We start from the raw sequence: 16,620 nt of genomic DNA on the forward strand, positions 1-16,620 counted from the left end.
TGCTGGTAAATTCTCACTGATGTTTCTCCTGTCTGATAGCACAACAATACACAAGTTAACAGTTACTGGCAGCCCTCCATGAGGGTCTCAAAATCAACAAAGAAGAAGCTCTATTCATTTTCATTACAGTAGGGATGAATTGTAGGTCCAGCAGCTTGCCCTAGTTAAAGCCCTTCTCTTCGACCAACAAATACTTCATTGTTGACTTAAAATGACCACTTCTTGGGCTCACAAAGAGCACACTTCCTCACCAAGAGCACTCCCTCATACCTCTCACTAAACCACAGCCTTCTGATCTTAACAGAGAATCAGACTGCAGGAAAGAAACCCCACAGCACCAAGATATTGAATAAGGAGCACATTTGCTGAACTTGGGGGTGGGGAGGGAGGATAATTTACACCTATTCAGGACGTAAATCACTGCTCCTTCACAGAAGTACCTCTTTCAATAATTGCATTTTTCTCTCTCCCCAGCTCCAGCATTGGAATTGAATATATCACCAGATTTGCTCTCCTTACCTTGAAGCTGACATGCAAACATGAATAATGAGTGGTGTGATCCAAGGCTACCAAATGAGAAATAGTCACTCTGACTGCTTATGACATTGAGTGCTTATGGACAAAGGATAGACAATAAACAGTGCTTTGGATCTCCTGTCACTTCAGCCTGAGGATTATTCTACAGTGTACTCATGAGCAGGTGGAAAATTGTGGTATTGCAAGGCTGTTTGAGCATTTATTCAGGGTTTATATCCCTTTCACTTCAAAAGCTCACCATCGTTAAGAAAAAGAAGCATGGTCCTCTCTTTTTTTCAATTTTATTTGTTTTCAGTTTGCAGTCCCTCTGTGAAAACTCTGAAATTCTTCTTGTCCTAATGATTACAAATATGTAAAGCATTTTGAAGATGAACCCACTGAGACGTAAGTTCTGTATAGTCTTATAAGCAAGACTTCTCTTGCGTGACTTAATAACACCACAAAGTCCCCCAATAATACAGGCATCTGCCTTCCTCACAGCACTTTCCCTTTTACTGAGTTTGAAGGATAAAATGCATGCCCAGGACACGAGAGGTGATTAAAAAGGGTAGCAGATTTTCAGCAGCTGTGTTGCCATATGCACTTCATTCATTTTTTAAAAATTTAATTTCTGTTACTCCTGAGGGATATACAGGAGGAAAAAAAATGTACTGAGCTCAACACAAGGGCTTGGAGTCCTGACTTCTGCCGTGCCCTGTTGGGTTGCTGCTTTGTCATGTGGGGCTGAGCAGTTTGTCTTCAATGCCACAGTCCTTCTTTTGAGCTTACACCATTGTAACCTGAGTGGGAAGCCATCTGAGATTAGGGACATGGATGTTTAAATCACATTCTTTCAGGCCTTCGGCACCTAACCTTTAGGTGTAAGGAGCCACTTGTTTCCCAATAGGATTTAGAGCCCTGCTTTTTCCATCACAGATGGTTAGCTGTGCCACTTTATTTCTCACAAAACCCAGAGGGAAGTGTGCCTAGTCCCCATGCTAGTTTTTTATTTAGGACTGCAGTAGATGCTGATTTAACCTGTATACAAGAGGTACAGCTTTCACCTGGGGTATGAAGAGCATGTGCTTGATCTCCTTCTCTGCTTGAGCAGGTTTGAATCTCCTCCCTGATAATTCTCTGGATTGTTTCGTTACCTGTTCTCCCAACAAGGAGCTCTTTGCTGGTTGCAAAAAAGTGTGTGTTTATGTAACTTTTTTCCAAACTTTATCATAAAAACTATTTTCAAAGACTAAATAATTAAGAGAATGACACTGTGTTTCTACCCTGCCATTTGTTTCTATGTTTGATATAACACTCACAAAAACTAAGCACGAGATACACCTAAGCTGTAGCTGTTGCAGTTATCTAAGTGCCACTGAAAGCAAACAAATCTACAGTCCCTATAGCCCCACCTTTAACCCTGGAGGTGCTGTAGCTCCATAACTACCATGTGATTTTCAGCATTAAAGTCCCCCAGAAACTGATGGGGCTTTGTAGTCTGGCACCTGCCTGCCCTCCGAGCACTACCAGCATCTGTAGTCTCACAGGCAAGACTTGACCCCATCAGAGCTCTCCCACCTGACCAGACATCACGTGAAAGACCTCAGGGTGGCGAGGTCTCTGCCCTTTCCAATGAAATTGGCCAAAAGTGTTGAAAATTAACAATGAAATCAAGACCCACACATCTGTGCTAGGAGGATCCTTTTCCCACAAGACTGCAGACTCAGGTTTGTGTCCTATTGGACCCTGATCCCTTAAACCAGTTTTACCCAAAATGAAACAGCAGGGATAGAAAGACTTCTTCCCTGCTGCTGAAGGGAGCTAGGGGTCAACCCACGTGCTGGAACTTCATTGTCCGTGCTGCTTGTGGGTTAACTCACTCTGGTGTGGACCATGCCAACAAGCTTTCTCCCAGATGAACCTGTTCCACTGTGGACTAATGCTACACACTGCAGCCATGAGCCGTGTGGTCATAGCTGACCTCAGGAACAATAAAATCCCCAATGTGATTTACTTCAGCAGCACAGATGTAGTTAAAAATACCCTGTCTCTAAAACACCATAATCTTATGTCAAAACTACAATTTGAGATTTCAGATTATCTTCCAACATTCTGTTACATATAAAGGATTTGGGGGAATAGCCACAGAGAAAGCAAACCATTTCGATCCTTTGACAAAGAGAACACTTTTTTTCATGTTTCAAAATGTAAGATAAAGAACTGACCTCAAGTGCCTTCCCTTAACATAGTGGATTTGTATCCCATTAACGCAGAGACTTGGTGAGCTACCGGGCAACCTACCTAGGGTACCTTCTGGTGGGGTTACAGACTGACTCTTCATTCTCAAGGTCATATTCAGTTCATAACATCTGACATAGCCTACCACAAAGACTCATCCGAAGACTGTCTTCAACCTGTGCTGTTCACCACCTTAGTCACTGGTAAAATAGTCTGAATGATGTTACAAACATCTCTATCATTTTAATCATATTACCCATAAAACTTACTCATTTTAAACTAGACATGATCTCACTTGCTTAATTCCCAAGCTAATTATGTTTTTGCAGATTTTAAAACCAAAATCAAAGAGCAACTGGAAGCTACTGGACATCAGCAGGAGTCACAGAATCCACTGCCATTAAAGTCATTAACTTTATCCTTCTAAAGGATGTGAAGTTAGTCTTGCATAATACGTAGTCATAACTCAATCTGTCCTTGATAAAGACATAGGGAAAAGGGTCACAAGCTAGGATGAGAAACAGAAAATAAATAAATAGCAAGATCAAAGTGTTCTTTTGCTGGGTTTGTCTCAGATGTTTGCACTCCAGAGTATTTTAGAAGAATTATGCTTTGAAGACTACATTTCCTGAGATTTGGGCAAATGCTTTCTACAAACACTTTTTAAACAGCATAGATTTATGTGTATTATCTTACAGTGTCATAATGGACATGCTTAGGTGCTGGCTTTAAACAATTTTCATCAAATAAGAATTTTTTTTTCTCAGTTTTTAATTTCCCTTTATGAATTTAGTAATTTTCTGTTTTACAGAGTAATTACATTAGCTTCTCTTGACTTAGCTTTACAGTAGGCAACATGTAAATCAGGCAGGTTATATTTCTGACATGGTTTTCTTTCTTCATCTTTCATCTTCGTAAAGCTTTTATTTCTACTCCATCAGGTCTAGAATGCAATTCATACTACTATAGCTTCACATCAAAGCAATCAGGAATGGGAAAAACACTTTAGAAAACACTCCATTCAATGTCTTTCATACACAGCTTTCTGTACAACACTTTCTGAAGTGCTTTGTCCTGACCACTTTTAAATACTTATTGTCAGCATTGACTCAGTTTTAACAATGAGGAAAATGAGAGAGAGGCTGGCTTCAAACAGTGTATTTAATTTACTCTCTGATGTGATTTATTCGTTTAATTTTGCTACTCTTTTTCCAACATATGGTGGGCAAACAATTTAAAAGACTATCTGGTTTAATTAAATTTCAAGGACATAGGAGACTAATTTTAGGTACAGGGTAGAGTAGAGCAGAGAATTTTCCTTTTGACATTCATAAGCACAAAGTTAGAAACCTACAATAAATTCAGACTTGAATGCAAAATGTAATCGATAGGTATTAGACACCAAAATATCTTTGGAGACTTAATTCCTAAATCATCTTTATGATTTTGAGACATCTCCCATCTTTCAGTAGTTCACATAATTCACAGTGTGTGTTAGGATTCTAGAGGGCTTTCTGCGAGAGAATGGCCATGTGAGCAATCCTGTGTGAGAACAAAACTGATAAGAGCCTCAGCCTGAGCAAGAATGTGATAAGGATGTGACCCTGAATGAGGGGGGAGAAACTCGACGAGACAAACAGCCCCCGGAAGGGGTTGGGACGGAAGAGGAAGTTACACGAGGCAGGAAGCCTGGCCAGGCTGATGTGGCACTTTGTATCCAATCATAAGAAGGTTTAAAGCCCGGGCTAAGTTAACTGTCCAATCTTGAGGACTTGTACTGCCTGTTACTCACGTGCGCGGGAGAACATTATAAAAGGGCTTTCTTAGTTGTAATAAATGGGCATTGCTTGATCACATTGGTCGTGTGCGTGCTCAGCTCTCCTGCAAGTGTGGTTCTGCAAAGACAGTCATTCTCACACGATTTCAGTTCTCAGGAGTCAGTGAGTATGTGGATAAAGGTAGTTTAGCTGAGAAGCACGTTTGGACTTTCAAATACTCTTTGGCTCCCCACAGAAGTCTCTTACAGAGATAAATTGTCAGGAGACAAGAGGGAAGGTCCTTTCATAGATTAACTGTTTAAAGGGCAGTAATGGAGTTCAGGAGTAAAAGATTGATTTAATAAGTGAGGGTTTCGCTGGAGGGAATCCCCAAGAATCTGTGCAAGAACCAGTATCAAAGAAATTTATAAATGGGCTGGGACAAAGGTTTCCAAGGGAAGGTACATGTGTGAAACAGTCTGTTCAAAGTGGACAACTCTAAGCCAGGCTTTCCAGAAGGATTTCTAAATAAATGCTGAGTGACTAAGTGACAAAATGGCAGTAAATGATATACAGGGTTGGTAAGGGCAAGGTAAAGCACATTACAAAAGATAACCCTAATTATACATAGACAGTAATAGGCTCAAAACTGGTTCTTTCCTGGGTGGGAGTTTGGGGAATTACCATGTAGATGATTCTGACAATATTAGTCCTCTGCTAAGCAGCAGTTAGACAATGGGCAAACAAAGCAGAGCTCGTCATTCTGCCATTTTATCCACTCAGAGTGTGATCAGTTTTTGAACACAAGGAGCACTTCTGTTCACTCAAACTCAGTAAAGAAATAGCACAATTAGATAAAATATGATGAAGAGCAGTAAGGATGGTAAAATACATTTTCTGCATGAGGACAAACAAAGTAGATAAGATTTCTTCATCTTAGAAAAGCTGTGTTTGGGGGACAATATCACAGAGACCATAAAATCATTGTGAAAATTAATAAATGGAAGAAAAATGGGTAGGTTATGATTTTAGGAGGGTTTGTTGGGGTTTTTTAAATGCAGGAAGTAGGATAAAATACAATAACACCATGAAGGAGAAAGGGAGAATTTATTTTTTAAAAGGAAGTTATCTTTCATTTACTTGTGTAAATCATTGTGTGAGAACATTTCAGATGATGAAAATAGCACAATGGCACAGATTCGTAGGTCCAGGTACAGCTGCTGAAAGTTCAACCTAGTTCATGCAGAAGTGCAGCCTTCGTTGCTTATTTTCAGAGGACAGAAAAGTCCTTCTAAGTTTGTCTTGGAGCTTTTAAATACAATTTGTCTCAATATCCATGCCTGACCACTGCTGGAGAAAAGATCCTGGAACAGAAGCCATGCCTTCTCAATGAATATGGCATGTCCTGTGGGAATTCAGGTCTTCCACCTCTGGATAAGATGCAGGGAGTGGAAGCCAATGTTGAAATGTCCTGCATTTCACCTAGTGTTTGGTACTTTCTTTATTTTTTTTCACAAATTTCTTCCTTGAGACTAAATCCTGCTGATACAGAATGCAAACCTTTGTTTCTTAGATGGGGGTAAAGGGGGAGATGGAGCAAGCTCTGGTAGCATTTGGTAGTAAAGAGGTCACTAGCCAAGTTCCCGGGTTTGTTCCACCCTGAAGAGTTCTGGATCTTGGCTCATCTACTCCAGATGCCATTCCTACTCCTTGTTAATCCAGGGTTCAGAGGAGCAGGTGATGTAAAATTGTCGCTCACTTCAATCTTGCTCAAAGTATAGATGAAACACTTCCTAGAATTTGGCCTAAGTATTGTTTTTCCTAAATATTCACCAAGACATTACAACAAAAGCATACTCTCTGACCGATCCTACAGTGTGATGCTTCTCCATCAGGATCCACCATTCTGTATATGACAGTGATGTTCACCCCTTTTCTACCTCTCTTAACACCAGTTTTCCTGCTCACTGTGGTTTGTTTTTTCTCTCATTTGGACACTCATGCTTTATGAAATCTAAGTAAAACAGACATTGTATTATAAATAGCACCAATATTTTAATTAATGGAACAGGAATTGGTCATTGTGGTCTTTGGTAAAGGTTTCCAATGGACAAATTTGGGTTTGTTTTAGAAAGCTGTGTTTAATAATATCCCCTATCTCCAATAAACAGCATAAAAATTTCTGAAGCATGAGTAATTTACTTAGTCTGTAAGAACAGCAAGTGAACTGTTGTTAATACAATAATGAAATGGTAGTTAATGTGGCTTCACCCTCTTCAAGTAGGAATTGAACATTATCCGACTGAAAGAGTAACATAATTTAAACATGTTGTGGAGCAAAAATATTTTCCTGGCTTGAAATATCTTTAAGTGGAATCTAAATTTTTCAGAGATTACTTTAATAATAAAAATTATACAGTCAGTAAGGGTGATCAGATTGTTAAAAAAAAAAAAAAAGTTCTTTTTTCTTTAATAAAGCAAGGCTTCCTTCTCTTGATTTTGCAAACGCAGCTAATGTAAATTTCTTATTCAACTTCATGTTTTAGATGTAACATAATTAACATTGCAATTTTGGAGGAGGGAAGGAGGTAAGGAGGGAGGGTGAACCAGATGAACTGCTGTTTTGCATAGTATCATAGAAGTTATGATAGAGAGTTATAGTTCCTAAATAACAGCAGATCTATTCCTGACACAGTGTCTGGGTTTCCCTTTGTTTTGAATGAAAGTAATGCCTTAAAATATCCAGACACAGTGATCTGTGTATTATTATTTGCCTGGATATTAAATCCTTTGAGGACAATGAAGTCTTGAGACTTGACTGCTCTTGGATAACTCATCTGCCATTCTCTCTCTCTGATGAAGGCAGAGGTTGGCCAGTTTATTTGTGGGAATATTAGTTTGTTTTACATCAGACAAATACATGTTAATGACCTAGATTTGAAAGATAATCTCCTTTGACCAGAAATCTGTTGGATATAGGGCAACTAACTTCTGCTCACGCAAGACAGAGCAAACTGCAATGTTAGTGTTTAAATATGTGACTATTTCAGCTAGTGTGTGTGTTCATGGCACGTCTAAGAAAAATAATGTAAAGCAAGACTATATTTGCTACTGTACCTAAAATTCACCTTTCCCACTTTCTCTTGCTTTCTGCAAAGCATCTGCCCCAGAAGGGATGAGATGGGGCACAAGGAGATTCTCTTACCTGCCTGCTGTTAGCAGCATTCAAGCCCCAGCCCCAGACTTCAGAGCTCTCCTGCCCTGAAATCGGTGGCAGACCCAACACTGCCCAGTCAGTCCCGTCCCAGGACAAGGGTGCACGGTTTCCCTGGATGTGTGACGGGCTTGGGGAAGCTGCCATCATAGCATATGGGGCACCTGAGCTCACAGCCCACCTAAAAGCAGATTTAAATAGTTTGGGGAAGATTCGGTTTGTTGCACCTTTGGGAAATTTCTCACTGGCCTCTGCCTCGGTTGTAATCATCTTAGATGATTTTGTTAGAATACACCCATGCCCTGACTGTGGCATCTCAGAGCACCTCATATGTCAAACAGTCAAAGGAAAAAAAAAAGTGTATTGATGGCAATTTTTTCAGGCTTGGGTTTTGATTCCCTAAGCTTCTCTAGTTTTTGGAGCTGATCTGCAGCCTACCCTGTGGCAGGCCAGGGACAGCAGACACTGTCCTCCCTGCCTAGGCCAGGGCAACGGTCAAAATGCTGGGACCTGTGGCATCTGTGCCCCTTGCTGAGCACTGGTTATCTCCTGCTTGATACCAGGAAGGGGAAGGGGAAGGAAGAGGCTTTTTTTGTCTCTGTTGGTAGATTCTCTCTTTCAAGCCATTTGCTACAGCAAACACCCAGAACAAACCCCAACAAACACAGATGGAGATTACCAGAGTTTTCTCAGACATTCACACATTTAATTTATGCAACTACTGCACAAAACAAATTAAATATTGCAAATTATATTAATAATTTATATTCTGTGGCTAAAAATAGTCCAGAATATCTGAATAATCTTAAAGTGTTCACATGCAAATTTTATAAGTTTTGTGTGTGTTTTTTTTTTTTTTCTGAGGAGACAAACCAACTGATAAATAAACACTTTCCTTTTTCAGTTATCTGTTCTTAATACCAGTCTTCCAATAAATAAAGGTTTGCGGTTCTTTTCTTTTATTACACAAATTATCCTTTCTGGCTTGCATACCATTTAGCTCTTATTGTTAGCCAAGATCTCAATCTGGATTTCTCTAGCTGTTTTTACATAGCTCTGAAGTGTGATTGGGTTAAACAAAGTATTTGCCAGCTATCTGCACTTCAAACATGTTTCTAAAATTAAATTGTTGCAACTTAGAAACATCTTGACTGTTGGAATGTATTAGAATGTACTACACAAATAGACATCTCTATTTTCATTTTGATTTGCTCCTATGAAGGTTGCTCTATAAAACTGATATTATTTATTCACAACAAAATAAACATTCATCATGAGGTAAAAATCATTGGCACTCAGTGCTGTAGCAACTTGATAGTGCAATCTTTACACAGAATTGTTGGGGATTTTTTTTCTCATCTGGTAAGTAATAAATCCACAAATCCTACAAGGTCATTAGAAGTATTCATACAATGGGAAATGAAATAAGATTCCATTTAAAATGGGTGTGATACTTTTTTTTTTTTACTGTGTTATACACACACATAAATATACGTTCTCACACAGTCTTTATGCGCCCACACATGTAGATATGTGTACATAAATAATAATGTGGGCATATACTTAATTTAGTCATTTAATGCCTTTTGTATTCCCTAAAGGCATTTGTTAGTGGGAAGTCCACCTAGTGATAATTTTTGTATTCCATCTGAAGGTTAAGAGCTCTTTCCAGAGCATTTATCAAACTGAAAACTCCATTTTGAATAACTTCTCAAAATGCTAACTTTTCTGTTAGCCTTTCCCTTTCAGACAGGAATGCAGTTCTGAGGGGCAGGGATACAGAACACATAGGCAAGGGTTATTAAACCTTTCCAATCCTCTCTGCCCATGAACAGGCTCTTTGGTGGGGTGCTGACACCTCTCCAGGAGGACCATCTGCCCAGACCAGTAGCTAAGCAACAGATCTCCTGGTGATGGACTTTTTTTTTAACTTGGCAAAACAGATTGAAGGATAACCTGAAACAATAGATCTAATAGTACATAAGAAAAGTCAGTACTGAGAGGTATAGGCAGATGAAACATGGAAGCATGGCTATAGCAGTGGAAGAGGTATTCTTGGAAGAGGATCTCAGATGCTCATCTGAACTCGTTTTGCTCAAGAATATCAAGGAAAACAGAAGAGAAGAATTTTTCAATTAATTTATCTAGAGGGGAGAGCACAAGAATAACACCTGAATAAACGGTTGCTATGCCAGGAGCCTTCCTGAAATGTGCATGTGATATGTTACATCTTTTATGTGTCCTGGAGTAATTCTAAATCAGTGTGGCAGTGCTGGAGCTCTGGAGAAACCTGTCCTTGGGTATACTGATGAGGTCAGGATTCACTTTGAGGCCCTACGATCACCTGACCTTGAGGTCCTACTTTTCTGAGGGGATAACACCTGGGGTAGGATTGTCTTCAGAAAATATGCCAGTAAACCAGAGAATGAAGATGTGCAGGAGCCCCCTCAGACAAATGGAGACCTGGCAGCATGAATTTCTACTTCACTGGACACCCAACAGCCTCATGAGTACCAGAGAGGACCACTCTACCAGGATCAGACAAGACGATGGGTTTGGGAGCAGCCTAAATACTGCACAATAGGATATCACACACACTGTGCATTTAAAACGAGTGAGCATCAACCTGATTTGTTTGTCCTCTCAGCTGGAACCATGTATGGGGTCTTAAAACAACTAATGCGAAACACAGGCAAATTGATTAAGAAAATAGTGTTCAGTAGCTACTCTTGGTCCTTTTGCTTCCCTGTCTCCTTCCTTCTGCATCTGTCTCTTCTCAACTCCTTTTGTACTTTTTTCTACCCCAATTTTTGCCTCACTAATTCTTAGTTCTGCTCTTGCCTACCTCCTCTTTGATGCTTTCTTCCTCACTGATTTCCAAACATGTGACCTCCACCTTCTGCTTGCAAAATTCAGTTCCTTCCTCAACGCCTGTCTGCTCCTGCCCTTTTCTGCTCTTTGAGGCTAAATTCTCTTCCTCCAAAGAAAAGATAAATCATAAAAGGAGAGTTCCACCTCACCAAGACCACCTCTGAACTGAGAGATGTTACTCTACCTTTTAAGAATAAGCAGGAAAACAGTTGATTTTTCTAAAATGAAAACCTTCCACTTCTGGATATCCACAGAGCTCCTAATTGCTAAAAGATTTCCAGTACCACAAAGCATTTTGAAATGTATCACTACTCATTTGTACTACTGTTCGTCATATACATCATGACCCTTTGCTGGCACAGAAAGCTGAAGATCACCAAGTCTGTTGGCCCATGAGCTGTCTGTGCCTTTTTTTCTGAACACCCAGAATGTGCAACATGAACCATTTGGAGGCTTTGGAAAGTGAACACGAGTGCTGCAAACCAGCATTTTACTTTTATTCTAAGTTTAAATCTCAGCAAAAACAGTTGTTTTTGCATAGTACATGTTGTTCTTGTCTACTGAAAACTGAGTAATGTGGTAGTATATGCAAATAGTAATAGATTAAAGATTTGGCATGCTCTGTAATACTTCAGTGACATGTCCAATCATAACAGTACCATCTGCTTTTTCTTATATGTGCTAAATTTACAACACTATGCTAATTCCTACATTAGTTTACACACCACCTTGAGGAAACTACTTAACAGATAAGCAATATTTGGGTTTTGTGACTTATCTTTAGCAAGCAGTTAGTAAATGTCTCTCCAATTACTTTCAGCTCTGTTCCTAGAGAAAGGAGTTTAGAAGTCAATAACATTGATTATGTACTCTTTATCAATGAAGGAATGCCAGTGACTTGCAATTCAAATGCTAGTTCTCTAAGTGTTTGCTCATTCAGATCTGGCTAGAATTTTGATAGATTGAAAGGGTGATCAAACTTTCATAGAATCATAGAATCATAGTCATAGAATCATAGAGTCATAGTTTGTATTGGAAGGGGCCTTCAAAGGTCATCTAGTCTAATAGTGCAATGAGCAGGGACATCTTCAACTAGACCAGGTTGCTCAGAGGCCCATCCAGCCTGACTTTGGATTTTTCCAGGGATGGAGCATCTACCACCTCTCTGGGCAACCCGTTCCAGTGTTTCACCAACCGCATTGTAAAAAATTTCTTCCTTCTATCTAGTCTGAGTGTACCTTCCCTTAGTATAAAACCATTACCCCTTGTCCTGTCACAACAGGCCCTGCTAAAATTTCTGTCCTCTCTCTTATAAGCCCCTATTAAGTACTGAAAGGCCACAATAAAGTCTCCCTGGAGCCTTCCCTTCTTCAGGCTGAACAACCCCAGCTCTCTCAGCCTGTCCTCATAGAAGAGGTGTTCCAGACCTCTCCTATTCACCTGGTTCCAAACCTGTCTTGGAGCTTGGACACCAGCACAACACAAGAACCCTGATTTTGTACAGTTAAATGAAAATTAATCCCTTCTGTATGGAGTGGAAACTTTACCATATTGCTAACTGTACCTTCTCTTCATGTGGTGTTCAATTTGACATTACAGAAAATATCACCTTACTGATCAAGGCCATAAACAAACCTACAAAACACGTGGATATGTTCTCCCTGTAATTTGGAAAGAAAACAAAAGTAATAGAAAACCCATGGACAATATTGGCAATATACCCCTCCTCATGCTTGGCCAATGATATTCTGAATCCAGGCAGTGAAAGGCTCCTTTTGCTGGCCGTCTGGGCTTTCTATGAGTCTCTTGCCATGTTGGCTTCATGGCTGGATGGTCTACTGATGATCCTGGAGCTCATTTGCAGTGGCTCTGCATGGCATTGCACTGAATGATTTCTCACCACAGGATGAAAGGCTGAGTTATCCCTTCTTTGGGTCTGAGGGGAGCAGGTATTTCAAAGCACAAGACCATTGAACCATCACCTGAGGGGACAGATGTCTAGAGGATAATTTAGATGTGTTTGACACATTTAAATAGATGGTTTCAGCTTGCCAGTATTGGAATGACTCCTAAAATAGACGTCAATATAAAGAATAAGGCAATTTGTTTTGGATGATTAAGAGAATATGGCTCATATATCCAAGGTGTGACAATTCCAATCACATCTTCGTTTCAATTTACAGGAAAGAAATAAACCAGGCTTCATTATTGTTCATACTGCTGGTGCTATATATTTGACATGATAATCTACAGTATTAGTCAGTAAATTGACTCACTGGACTGCCCTTGATCATATGTTCCATTTTCCGCTCAGCAGAGCCCTCTCTAACAGCTATATATAACCAGGGAGAAAAGGGAGAAAAAAAAAAGAAAAAAAAAAAAGAGAGACAGTTCGCTCTTAGATCATTATAAGATGATGTTGCGTTCAGTTTTCCTGTTGCTTCAAAGGTTATAAATGATGTGATCTTTTTGCCATCGCAGATAATATATGGCCGCTGTTTGTCTGACTTGTCAACTCCTCACACAGAAATCCAATACTCCCCACTTGTCACATATTCATTTCAGATATGTGTTCTCTTGCAGGGCCCAAAATGAAATAGTCACTATATTCCTATCTGCCAGTTTTCAAGTCTTGCCTTGTGTGGTCCTTCCTTGTCAAATCACATTTGTCACGTTAGCAACCCACATGAGTACTTGCAGCAAACGTAAAATCTCCTGATCATAATTAAAATTCTGCATGCTTTTCTATTAAATAAAGAAAATCATCATGCATCTTAATCCATAGCTCTCCTCTTCTGCCACTGTTTTTTAGATGTCTGATTACTGAGCTAATTGCTCAGGCAGATTGTTTTTAGACTGCATCATGCCTTTATGGATTTTATATCACTGTCAAAATAAGTATTAGATTAATCCTGGCTCCTCATCTACGTGTTGAAAAATTGTTTCCTCAGACCAGACGGAAGTTAAAATTAGGAGTAACCTCTAAAAGGTCTATAAGGGTGAAGGACAGTTCTCAGTGCTAAGAAAGGATGAGCACACAGACTCAGAAAGCAGACAGCTCAGTAGGAGATTGGCACAAGTTACAAAATACAAACTTGTGTAGCTGTATTCCAGCAGCATATCTGCAGCTGTAACCTGTGCTGCTGCAGAAGGAAGGCGAACCAGAGAGCCTTAGCGTAGAAAGAGCCTATTGCTACACCTGTCCAGAATGGTAAATAATTGTTCAGAGACTTTTTTACTGACCTTTGTTTCAGGAGTACTCACAAGTCAAGGAGAATTACAAGGTGTAAATCAGAAATACTCAGCTGAGGGTCAGCACATCCACAAAGAAATATAATTCAGCTCAGAGTCTCCCTGAGGAACAATCCCTCACAAATGTCTCTTAAACTCACTCTTGATATATTGGGCACATTACAGAAGAAACTGTTTAACAACACTGATTAATATTTTCAGCAACTGTAAATCTCCCAGTGTACTGCCTGGTACTGGCTCTGCCAGCTGGCTCTCAGGGGCTCTTCTGGTCCTGTTCCTTGCCATCTTACGATTCTGTGTTTGTAGTTTGAAGAACAGAATAGAAATCAATAACTGTCCAGGCCAAACAGCTTTCTCTATGTTGTAATGCTTTAAACACACAAATAGGCTAAAGTCTAAGCCTCTTTGCTTTGAAGCTTCGAAAGCTGCTGGCAGAAAAGATCCCCACATTCATGTGAATTTGGTACCAATTCCTAAGACATCTCCACTTTGATATGGAAGGCAAGCAGGGAGGACTTGTGGGAAAAGGAAGGTCAAAATTCACATCCCACCATGGCATAACCATTACCCTTTGGGCATCCCTGTACCCCTGGGGTACAGCACTTTGGGAGTGCAGTCATTTGCCTTTGGCTAAGGCAGCCTGCAGCTCACACAAGAGATAAGGTGTGGTACGCCCCCTAAAATACCTTTCTATCTCCTCTCAGATGAATAAGACCTGACTGCAGGAGAACTAGGTTCTTGTTTCATAGCTGAAGGAGGTAAATATTTGAGACTCCTGAGAGTCAGGTTGGGCAGCAAGGAAGGTATAGCAGTGACAAAAAAAAAAAAAAAAAGTGAGACTCTGAGAACAGTGACTGGGATGTCACATGCAATAAAACCATCTATGAGCCTCACTGGGGTAGAAAAAATATTCAGGAAATAACAGCTGTTAGATTCAAACACAGCATCTGATGAAAAAATTCTGTTGTCATGATATAAGTCTGATATTCAACCCCAGCTACACAAATACCCACAAGATAACTCATCGAACAAAGGTAAAAGCAGTAACAGAACAAAGAAGGGTGGCAAAATCATCAGTCTTCATGAATCAAAAAGTAAAACTCAAATAGATTATTTTTACAACAAAATAACACCATATAAGCCACAAAGGAAAGTGAACAAAGATCAAAGAGCAAATAAGAGACAGACAACACAAACAGGCATCCCCAGTATCTAGAAATAATAGAAGAACAAGAGTATACAGCACCAGAGCATCTTAAAAGAGCTGTCATGTATTTGAGGAAAAAAACACCCTTTGTGCAAACTTGAAAAAAAAAAGAACATTTATGGCGAGGGAGCATGACAACATTTCCTGTGCCTGCAAAAAGCTACCCTCTCCAGACTTTTTATTACTCTTTCTTCACACTCCTTTTTGGTTCCTATAAAAAAGTGCAGTTTATATCTCCACTACATGAACATCCAGCATAGGTAGCACTAAGGGCAGAATAAAAGACTAACCCATCAGCAAAAAATACAGAAGTGACTCCACTGTAGTTCATGACAGACAAATCTAGGACATCTCCAAAATAAGGAACAAAATAGCAGTGCTCAAAAACATTTTAAAAAAGAACTTCAACAGCTAGCTAATCAATTGTTTTTATGTAAGATCTGAAGACAATGTGAAGGTGAAGATTTGGAACAGCAGCACTGACTTAGTGTTTCATGATTTACTTTTTTTTTAAATTATGAGAGTAAATAATCTTGTTTTCCTCCATTGTTTTTCTTCCTTGACTGTATGGGCTAAGGACCGTGGGTAGTCCCCAACCACCATCTGAGAAATCAGAAAAGGCAGGAAGAAGTTGGCTTATGCTAAGTCCTTAAATATGCTAAATTTATTCCTGCTCTTGTTCATGTAATTGTATAAACAGAAATACCTCAGATCAGGAAAGAAAACTAGAGTAACTAGCTCTTACCCTTTCTCTTTCAATCCTGCTCTCCCTGAAGGCACAATCACTGAACTCAGTGTTACTATGTTCATGACAAACACCAGCTGAACCCTGTAAATATGCATTACAATTTGCAAAACCATTAGTCATCCTGTTTGCTTTCATCTAATACACAGCTTTGGTTATTACTATTTCTTGATTAACCTTACACAAGACCTTCCTCCACTTCCAACACCCTTTTCACTCCCAGCATGCACTCCTGGTGGCTCCAGTGGCAATAGGTACTCCTAGTCCCACAAGAGCTGAGGAGCTAATATGAACAACTCATAGCAAGTTTAAGAAAAGTGTTTTAATAATTCATAAATCGTCACATTGAACTGACTGCTCTATCCATAAATAGTAAATGCTACTCATCACAAAAATACTACCTCTGGCTTTGAAAGTCCTTGAGCTGCAAAGTCCTGGAGCTCAGGAGGATGTATTGAGGACATATTGCTGTCACAGAGAGCTTACTGCTCTAGGCAGAGCCCTGGCCTAACACAGGACAGCCTTCTTGGGGTTTACCATCTCCAGATGGAGCTTCCCACAGCGGAGATGTAGCTGGCTGCTGAAGAGATGCTCCATGAGTTTCAAGGATACATTGGCTATTTAACATCTAAGTTTGGATAATGACCAGAAGAAATGTTCCTGCCAAGTTCCTTTGCCTTCTGACTATAATGCAGCATGCTTAGCTTTATCAGGCAACAAGTTCATTTTGTCTAAGATGTAAACCTGAAAGCAAGAATCTAAATCCAGTATTATACGTTTCTGTAGACATGACTAAAAAAAATGTTTACAAGTATTTTTT

General features: G+C 39.7%; 1 protein-coding gene across 5 annotated transcripts in view; it reads right to left on the reverse strand.

Annotated features, from left to right (window-relative positions):
* Window positions 1-16,620, reverse strand: part of GLRA2 (glycine receptor alpha 2) — a 139,127-nt gene that overhangs the window by 2,208 nt on the left and 120,299 nt on the right. The window lies entirely within an intron of this gene.

This window comes from Athene noctua, chromosome 1 (genome assembly GCF_965140245.1).
Source record: "Athene noctua chromosome 1, bAthNoc1.hap1.1, whole genome shotgun sequence".
Taxonomy (NCBI): domain Eukaryota; kingdom Metazoa; phylum Chordata; class Aves; order Strigiformes; family Strigidae; genus Athene; species Athene noctua.